A 10,762-nucleotide genomic window follows, 5' to 3' on the forward strand; every position below is an offset into this window, starting at 1 on the left:
GATAGGGCATGTCACGGCGTCACTAAGGCTCCTAGTCATGATGATATTGTTCCCTACAATAAATGGGACGACGACGATGGTCTTGTCATGTCCGTCTTATGGAAAGCTATGAATGACAAGATAGTTGATCTGGTGGAGGCATGTGGCACTGCGCAGGCAATATGGGAGACACTGGAAGGCTTATAGATTAATGACTCTAATTTCATACAGGTTCATGAGTTAATGTGCACAACTTTGGCAATACAACAGAATGGGCAACCAGTGGCGCACTATTTCACCAAACTGAAGAATATTTGGGCTGAGATTGATGTGAAACATCATTGCATGATAAATAATCAGGAGGATATTGTTTGGTACCAAAACGAGAAGGAGCTTGAACTAGTTCACCATTTCCTGAAAGGTCTTGATGCAAAGCATAACAATGCGAAAGGCGAATTTCTCAGAAAGACCGAACCCCCTATCCTAATCACCTCTTTCACCTATATCTGAAAGGATGAGTCTCAGCAGGAGAGTCTTCTTCAGGCACCGGCTGTCGTTTCCAGTCTTCCTGTTCATGCTAGATCTCCAGCACCGCCCTTTCCGCAAGCAACTTCAGCTCCACTTTATCGACAAGGACCACTACCAGGCTTCGGGAATCAGCCTCGCCCTCCTTGCTCTTATTGTCATGATACTAACCATACTCGTGCGACCTGTTGGAAGTTGTATCCACACCTTAGGCCTAAGAGGCCTAATTATAGTCCACAGGCGAAAGCAACTACTCAATTAGTTCAGGAACCAGATGGTGTGGTTGGACATGATCATCATACAGCAAGAGCACCACTTATAGCCTCCATAGCTGGTTGTGGTAAAATTGGTATGGCTTTCAATATTTCTAACTTTGTTAGTTTTGATACATGGATTATTGATTTTGGTGCGTCTGATCATATGACTTATGAAAAATCTTATTTTACCGTATTGTCCCCTCCACCAGTACCCTATGTTATTAATGCTAATGATGGGGCCTTCCCCGTGTTAGGGACAGGGTCCGTTCGTATTACTCCCACAATAGAGGTTCACAATGTCCTCTATGTGCCGGTTTTATCTCATCATTTGATATTTGTTCCCCAATTGAACACTGACGCTAAATGTTTTATGACCTTTTTCCTATGTATGTGATATTTCAGGATCTTCTCACCGGAGGGTTAATTGGTCAGAGGTATCTGAGGGGCCGGTTGTTTCATCTGGATCTGACATATGCGGGGGAAAAACTAGGGGGACAGTCTCGGACCGCTTTACTCTCCACTTCTGAGTTCTGACAAGCTAAGTGAAGTTTGGTTATGGCATCGTCGCTTAGGGCATCCATCTTTTAGTGTTATAAAAAAAATCATGCCTACTTTGTTTATTAGTGTGGATGAGTCTTTTTTACGTTATGAGACATGTGTTTTGGGTAAGAGTCATCGATCTACTTATTCCCCTAGAACTTCTACTAAAAGTATTCTTCATTTTGAATTAATTCATTCTGATATTTAGGGACCCTCCAAAGAGTCTACTGTATCAGGAATGCGGTATTATGTGCCATTTATTGATGATTGCACACGTTTTTCATGGATTATTTTTCTTAAAACTAAATATGAGGTTTTTCCAGCTTTTCGCGCATTCTATACCTTTGTCCAAACACATATAATGACACCATTAAAGTTCTTCGTTCTGATAATGGGGGGGGGAATATGTGAATCATGTCTTTTAGGAGTTCTTTAACACAAAAGGAAATGTTCATCAAACAACATGTCCTTACACACCTGAGCAAAATGGGGTTTTTAAAAGGAAAAATCGTCATTTACTTGATATGGCTCGGTGTATTCTTTTTAGTGCTCATATGCCTAAATACCTTTGGGGTGATGCTGTCATAACTTCCGCCCACCTCATTAATCGTCTTCCATCTCGTGTCCTTGAGGGGAAAGTTCCTTATGAGGTGCTTGCATCTCATATCTCATTCCCTCTTTTCATAATCTTCCTGCATGTGTTTTCGATTGTGTTGCTTTCATTCATTTTCCACAACATTAGAGGTCTAAGTTGGATGTCCTGACAGTTAAATGTGTGTTTTTTGGGTACAGAGGACATCAGAAAGGGTACCGGTGCTATCATCCACCTACTCAGAAGTACTATGTCACTATGGATATCACCTTTTTTTAGGACATGAGCTATTTTACCTCTTCTGATACTTCTCTTCAGGGGGAAAATTCATATTTTAAAGAGCTGCATCATGAAGAGGGGGAGACAAGTGATCCAGTAGATATGGTGACAGGTTCTGTTTAGATTACCAATGTGTCAGCTACACAGGCACCACCAGATGATTCCGGTGTAGTCACTCCAGAGATTCAGGTACCAGAAGATGACAACACAACTGCCCCTCACGTCTCCCGTACTATTGTTTATACACCTGACCAATGCTCTCCTGGTACAGAAGATCACTCATATGAGGTTAGTCGTTCTATTAGAGCTAAAAGTAGACAATATGTCTTGTCAAATAGGTCTAGTCGGGGTCAGCCAACAAAAAAATATGAACTTACCCTTCATGCTAAAGCTAAGTATCCTGTGGTAAATTTTATATCTACCAAAAGATTATCTAAGTCATATGAGTCATTTGTGAATCAAATATCTACTGTATCAGTACCTAACAAAGTGCAGGATGCATTGGGAAATCCAAAATGGAGGAAAGCAATGGAGGAAGAGATGGAAGCATTACAAAAGAACAATACTTGGGAGCTTGTATCTCCACCACATGGCAAGAAGGTTGTGGGATGTCGTTGAGTGTTTACAGTGAAGAATAATCTAGATGGGTCAGTGAGCCGGTATAAAGCACGCCCAGTAGCGAAGGGGTTCACCCTAACATATGGCATAGACTATAATGAGACATTTGCACCTGTTGCAAATATAAACACTATTCGGGTATTGCTCTCTTTTGTTGCTAGCCTAAACTGGACACTTAGGCAGTTTGATGTTAAGAATGCATTCCTTCATGGAGAACTAACAGATGAAGTATACATGGATCTTCCACCTGGATATGTGGCTGCTTTTCCAAGTAATTTTGTATGCAGATTGAAAAAGTCTTTATATGGTTTTAAATAGTCACCTCATGCTTGATTTGGAAGATTCTCACAATTCATGAGGAAAATTGGATACAAACAGAGTAATTCAGACCACACGTTATTTCTCAAACATCAACAAGAGAAGGTAACAACCCTAATTATATATGTTGATGATATGGTAGTTACTGGGAATGATACTATTGAGGTGGATGCCTAATTTATTTATCACATACCAGACCAGATGTTGTATATGCAGTAAGTGTAGTGAGTCAGTTCATGCATAATCCCAGTGTGGACCACATGGATGTTGTTGTAAGAATTTTGAGATACTTGAAGTCAGCTACATGGAGATGAGTAATGTTCTCTAATCACAATAATATCCTTGAAGTTTGTGACTTCACAGATGCACTCTGGGCTGGAAATATTACAGATCAGAGATCCACATCAGGGTACTTTACCTTTGTTGGGGGGTAATCTTGTTACATGGAAGAGTAAAAAACAAAAAGTGATAACTCGATCTAGTGCTGAAACAGAATACAGAGGTATGGCTCAGAGAGTGTGCGAATTGTTATGGCTTAGAAATTTGTTACAAGATTTGGGTATTAAGCCTAAATGTGTTATGCAGTTGTACTGTGACAACAAGGGAGCTATTGATATTTCACATAATCATGTGCAACATGATCGTACAAAACATGTGGAGGTTGATCGTCACTTTATAAAAGAGAAGCTAGACGCGAAGATCATTAGTTTTCCTTTTATTCCTACAGAAGAGCAATTTGCCGATATGCTCACAAAAAGAGTGTCTAAAAATGCCTTTTATGACTCACTTAGCAAGTTTGGCATGATTGATATGTATGCGCAAACTCAAGAGGGAGTGTTAGCGTGAATCATGAGAATAATTTATACTAGTTAGATTATATATAGAGTTAATCTGTGTATGAAAATATAGAGCAATATAATTCAACTCTTATGAACAAAGAAATCGAGCAATGAGCATGATAACTTCATGTTATGAATGGAATATGAACTTTTATGTCTACCCATCAACTGGTAGTGACGACATCGTCAACAATATATATACACAATTGATCTCGTAAATATCTCCAACTTCAAGGTCATTCCACGTTCTTACAGACCATATAACTCGCTAGTTTACAGACAATATACCCGTTATCACCAGAAACTTTCCCCAACCTTTTCCAGTGAACTGGAGCGCAGGCTTTTCTCTACTTTACCCTACTCTCAAACACCAGCAGTTTCCGAGCAAAAATGTCACCGGGGATGAGCAAATGCAACAACCTCCGACGCATCGTCAGAATCCGCCAAATGCTACAACGTTGGCACAAGAAGGCGCAACTCAAAGCTTCACCTTTTGGACGTCCCAGCAGGACACATCGCCGTCTGCGTCGGAAGCAGCTGCAGGAGGTTCATCGTGCGAGCGACGTACCTGAACCACCCAATATTCAAGAAGCTTCTGGTGCAGGCCGAGGAGAAGTACGGTTTCGCCAACCAACCGGGACCTCTGGCCAGTGGCGGATCCAGGATAAAAATGTCACTTAGGCTAATTTTAGGGACATACCTAGGATTTTATGGGGCGGACTACAACTTTGGCCGAAGGCAAAATATATTTTTTTTCAGGTTTACAATACACAGTGTATAAAGTTCATATAATTAAAAGTAAATTAAACCTAAATATTCCTACCATTCCCTATAATCTTAAGTTATTAACTAATCCACATAGACAAATATTCAATCTTTCATTCGCCCATTCTCTAACATACCACCAAATTTCCAATCATTCCAAATCGATAGTTTAACTAACAAACTCATATGCCAATATTAATTCCCTAAAATCTTACCAAACTCAAATAGGCAAATAAAATACTCAATCTCTGATTATAATCTGTTCAGCTATTCAGTAAAACAGTAGCAAGACTAACACATTAACACTCAATTTCATATAATCATATTTCAAATTTCCAATAAGATCTGTTTAACTAACAAAGTGAACAAACCGATATACCCACCAAATTTCAGAATCTAATCATTCCATAATTAATATCTAATGATTTTAATCAGTATCTGATTCAATTTTAAAAGAACTTAGAAGAGAACTGGAAAAGAGCTAAATTTGTGGGTTATACAGTAGAACGGTAAGAGTGTAGATGAGAGCAGAGAGACCTCGTACAATCGATTGATTTAATTTTTTTTTAAATAAAGAGTTGGTTTTTTTTTTTTACAGAAATCTCACATGGGCTGGATCTGCCCTTGCCTCTGACCATCCCATGCGACGAGTCGTTCTTCGAAGAGGTCCTTAGGGTACTTTCCAGGTCGGAGTCTGGTAGATTCGGGAGGTTCTTGAGCCTGGATGATCTGCAGAGACGTCGACCCTGCCATGTTGATATTTTGAACAAGCTTCAAGTTGTGGATGATTCATGGCCTTTGCTTCATACGATAGCTGATAAGTCAGTATATTAATTAGATCCATGTTTCAGTCGTGGGTTGAGCTAGGTGATCGATCAGAATTATATATATGTCAGCTGCATGGGTTTCCGATCAAGCTGAGAGAACTTCAAGTTCTAACAGTTGTTGTAACAGTACGTACTGTTGTAGTAATTTTTTTTTTTTGGTCTATTAGCTAGGGCTTTCCTCAGACAAGATTTGTGTATCACTAATAAACTGATATTAAGAAATTGTACGACTTAATGACTGTCCCTATCCCTTTTCTTCAAGCAGAGATGAATTCATTGTGGGAATTATGATCGATCCATGAGATGACTTAAAATAAAGACTAAACACTGGAATTTGACATACAATACAAAAAATCATCATCGAGGTATTCATTTGAATGCTGATATCTGATAAATTGAAAATATTAACTTTTATATATCACATTAATTTGTTGAGAATCAGAAGAATTCTGAATTTTCTTGAGAAAGTGGTTGTTTCAGGGATATCGATCGATCAAGATGAGGTAATTAACCACATCAGAATAAGGGGAAAATGACGACAGTTGAATTAAGGTCCCTAGTATTATGGGGGAAAATTATGCCCAAATTGGGACTGGCTAGCACTTTGTGATCATGGGATGGCACACACAATTGTACAGTACAACTTTTTAGCTTGATTAATTACTAACCTTCACTATCTGTGGTCAAGTCCATTTGACAAGTTGGGAACCTTTAGCCTTTAATTTTTATCCATGATCTCATCGATCATATGCACTAAAGAAGAGTAACTTGGGGGCCAAATGCTATGAATAATTGATGCCCTGATAGAAATGCGTCAACCAAGAAATTTGAAACTTTGCACAATCGTGAACTAAAATCGTTTTCAAGCCAGCCTGCTTTCAGCTGATCAAAGTTAATAGCTAGTATGACAATGAACGGATCGTGTACGTAGTTGTAGATCAAACGTTTTCTCTCGATTTCTTCTTGTGAAGCTAGGTTTTCGATCCTATCTCATATGCTCCTGTTGCAGGTTAATTTTTCTTCTAATTAATGCGGAAAGGATTTCATAGTCATGAGCACGTATAACCGAAATGGTCGATACAAAGGTATATTAAGTTATGTACGTATGTATGAATAAGAATGGATAATTTTACCGAACGTCACTTTTGTAAAAGATGACTGTTATGACGCAAGATTCGGCGCCATAATTCTATATGTCATACTACATTAACATGTCACGTACATAATTAAAATAATTAAAAAATATGATTTATAAATAAATGACAATCATATCATTATTAATTTAACGGTTCTAAATTATTGTAAAATATTTTTTTGTCGTTTTTTTTATCTATTTCTTCATCACGATAATGCGTCTAAAATATAATTAAAATTTTGATATTTTCACTAAGTATGCTTGAAAAACAAATATATATATATATATTTGTGTGTGTATTTTTAAAATAAAATTATTTCATCCGAGAAAATATAGATGTGACAATGAAAAATATTTCAAAATAAGACTATTTCGTCCTATATTTGTCAGAGTTTTTTTTCATATTTTATAATATTAGATAATATAATGTAATTGTGGTCATTAATTAAACTCATTAATATAATTAGTAAATGTATATAAAATTTAAAAATTGAATAAGTCTTGAATTAAATTTGAAAAATACTTAACATATTTAGTTATAAAAAAATTTTAATCAGGATACGCAAATTCAAATTTATGTATGACGTATAAGGGTTAAAATCAATTGACTAATTCATTTAGATGAAAACTTTTTAGTAAGATTCTTTTGTTAGAGTAACAAAATTTGGTAATTAATTATCTCTTAATTATTATTGAAATCAACTTTAATAAAAGGAAGGATAAAAGATTAAATTATGTACAACTTATAAATAATATACTAGATTCATGTAAGGTAATAAATAATATTGAAGAAGAAAGAAAATGGAAACCAAAAAAAATTCTAAATCAATTATTAAAGACCGATAATTAAATTCTCGTTGACAAAACAATAGATATGTTTTTAAATATCGTAATTGTAGCTATTATTGATATAATTCACACAAGGTAACTAACCTATCTCAATAAAACATATTTGGTATGATTATGCCTAATTTGGTACCACAATTCAAATTTAGTTTATCTCATACACGCATTTCTTAATTAAGAGGATATACAAATTCAAATTTAATTTATTTACGACGTTAAACAATAACTAACTAATTAATTTAAATGAAGAATTTTTGGTATGATCTTTTGTTAGCATAGCCATTAATATAATTCACATGAGGTAACTAAATTATCTCAATAAAACTTATTTGGTATAAGTATGCCTAATATGGTAGCCAAAATATATTTCACATAATGACTACAATCACCATATATCCTCTATCGAATAATTAATTAATTTACAAAAAAAATGAAAAATCTCATAACAAAATTATTAAGGATGAAATTTAAAATATTTTTCGCGCCCACACGTCAATATTTTTCTCGGATTAAATAATTTTATTGTGAATATATATATATATATATATATATATATATTCAAGCATACTAGCTTAGTGAAAATATCAAATTTTTAGTTATATTTTGGAATTATTATCGTAAAAAAAAATAATGGTAAAATAAAAACCACAAATATATATTTTTACAATAATCTAAAGTCGTAGGATTAACAAGAATACAATTATCATTTAATTTAAAATCATATTATATAATTATTCGATTTGCTTACATGACATGTTACATAAGATTATGACGCCGAATTTGACGTCATAATATGACGCTAAAACTTTTCCTTTGTAAAAATACAGTCATAAAACCAAGATACTAATAGTTTGCTGTATCTCTGTCTCTCTAGTAATTAGGTTTTCGATTCTCCATTTGTTGCTTCAGCTTTGAAATTTTCATTATGTGTGATTTATAACATCATACACATGACATTTAGTTTTCATGCCATCACTGCATGCATGCATATGATTTTAGGAGATTGAGATAGTGTCTTAGCTAGGGGATCATTAGTTTTACAAAAGCTTGTAGATATTGTGTTCGATTGGTTAGGGAGTACGTACTTAACTAACTCCACAGGTAGCGAGGAAGCGCCGCGGCCCGCGGTACACATATGGAACAAAACTATTTTGTTTTAATTAGTAGCAGGACACTGGAACTGATTAGTTAAATCATTCGTAGATTACTTTAGTTCAATGCATGGCCGGGTCTTCCCGGCAGTGGTCGAATTGCGTACATCAACACGCGTTCGTGATTTCTGTCTTGATGTTGGCGATGTTCCTCATGCATGTGAGGAACTAAACGAGGCCAACCTCTCATTTAGCCAAGTGTTACGTACCTTATTCAAAGAGGATCGGAGTTCGGAAGTCGGAACAACGTTGCCGGGGATCTTCTTGCTTACGGTGCTACTTTACATGGTCTCTCTCTCTCTCTCTCTCTCTCTCTCTCTCTCAAATGTGAAAATACTGAAAATGAACCTCATATATGGAGGAAATAATCTATATATGGATGGCAGACATTGTACTGAAGTCAGGATGTTGGAGAGTGACAATGTTAGCATTGTGGACATCAGTAAAGTCGATTAATCCAGCTCCTTTTTAAATATCGATCACCATTCTTCTCCAATTGTAGTAATTATACGAACAAATAGAATAATCTTAGAGCAGACTACCTTTGGATCGGGTTCTGGATCTGTTTTAGTAACCCAACTACACCGGGCCTTAGAGCAAATGTACCCATTTTGGGTGGGTTAGTCTAATTCTCAACCTGGCTCATTATACTATTCACCCAAATCAGCATTTAGTCATATGTTTAACAATACACAAATTAGACCAATATAAAGACAAATTACTATTTACATAATATTAAAAAAATATTTTTTCTTTAAAAAGTAATAATTATCTTATACTTTTATTATTGAGTTTAAATTAATTTATTTATATGCTAAATATCATAGTATACATATATATATAAACGGTTTATAAAATATATTGAAAGTTATTTTCAAATTTAGATTGTTAGATCTTTATCAAGTGACCCATATTAGATGTTCATTATTTAAACAATTATGTTTTCTCTTAGAAACGTGTTTGGTGTTGCACATGGGGTGTAAATGTGGGCCCGTAGAAAAATTAACCCAGCTCAATTTATGGTCTAAGAATTAGTCCGCCTTATGATCGGGTTAGACCAATCTGTGACTCATCATTAGCCCATACCAATTCTACGTGGTGAATGCATTTTTCAGCTCGAGAAGTTCTTATGTGGGGCGAATGCACCACGTGGCGGTGGGGCTGTCTAAATAAGGACAAAGCAGAGGACAGTTTTGTGTACTGTGTTGGAAACAAATGCGGTAAAATAGAAATTTGGGAATAAATTGCTGCATTTTTATTCGGCTGCCCCATAACCACGGACTCACGGAGTCCGCACTTAGATTTTTTTTTCAGCCCACCCCTCACTCGAGAGCAAATTTGCTCCCCACTTTATTTCCCCACTTTCATCCCCACCCAACTATTTATGCGACATGTGTCCCCTCTAACCTAACCACACTAACTATGGTTACTCTTATTTATTTTATTTATTTTTCTGATTTTACCTAATTTTTTCCTTTCTTTCTATTATTTCTTCTTTTTTTAACAAAACATTAAATCCTAACATAATTTTTATTAGTGTAGTCAATCAATGCCTAATATATAATCTCCAGCCAATGTCGATATAAAATTTTCTGTCTTTCAATTTTGAAACTCTTAGTTTCCAGGAAAAAACCACAAGAACAATTTAAGCTTGATTATATTTTTTGCAAGTAAGTAAACGAAATAGTTTGAAGCTAAACTACAAGAACAAAAAATATTAAATCCTAGTATAACTTTTATTACTGTAGTCAATCAATGCCTAATATATAATTCTCTCTCTTTCAATTTTGAAACTCTTAGCTTCCAGAAAAAAAGCCACAAGAACAATTCAAGTTTGATTATGTTTCTTGCAAGTAAGTAAACGAACAATTCAAACCACGAAATAGTTTGAAGCTTGAATTGTTCTTGTAGTTTAGCTTCAAACTATTTCGTGGTTTGAATTGTTCGTTTACTTACTTACAAGAAACATAATCAAGCTTGAATTGTTCTTGTGGTTTTTTTCCTAGAAGCTAAGAGTTTCAAAATTGAAAGAGAGAGAATTCTATATTAGGCATTGATTGACTACAGTAATAAAAGTTATATTAGGATTTA

The 10,762-nt window shown here is 35.3% G+C and overlaps 1 pseudogene; it reads left to right on the forward strand.

The window, feature by feature from the left end:
- The first annotated feature begins 4,253 nt into the window (after nt 1-4,253).
- LOC126784424 (auxin-induced protein 10A5-like) lies at nt 4,254-5,800 on the forward strand (annotated as a pseudogene).
- Nucleotides 5,801-10,762: the final 4,962 nt, after the last annotated feature.

The sequence above is a fragment of the Argentina anserina genome, chromosome 2, assembly GCF_933775445.1.
Source record: "Argentina anserina chromosome 2, drPotAnse1.1, whole genome shotgun sequence".
In the NCBI taxonomy this organism is placed as follows: domain Eukaryota; kingdom Viridiplantae; phylum Streptophyta; class Magnoliopsida; order Rosales; family Rosaceae; genus Argentina; species Argentina anserina.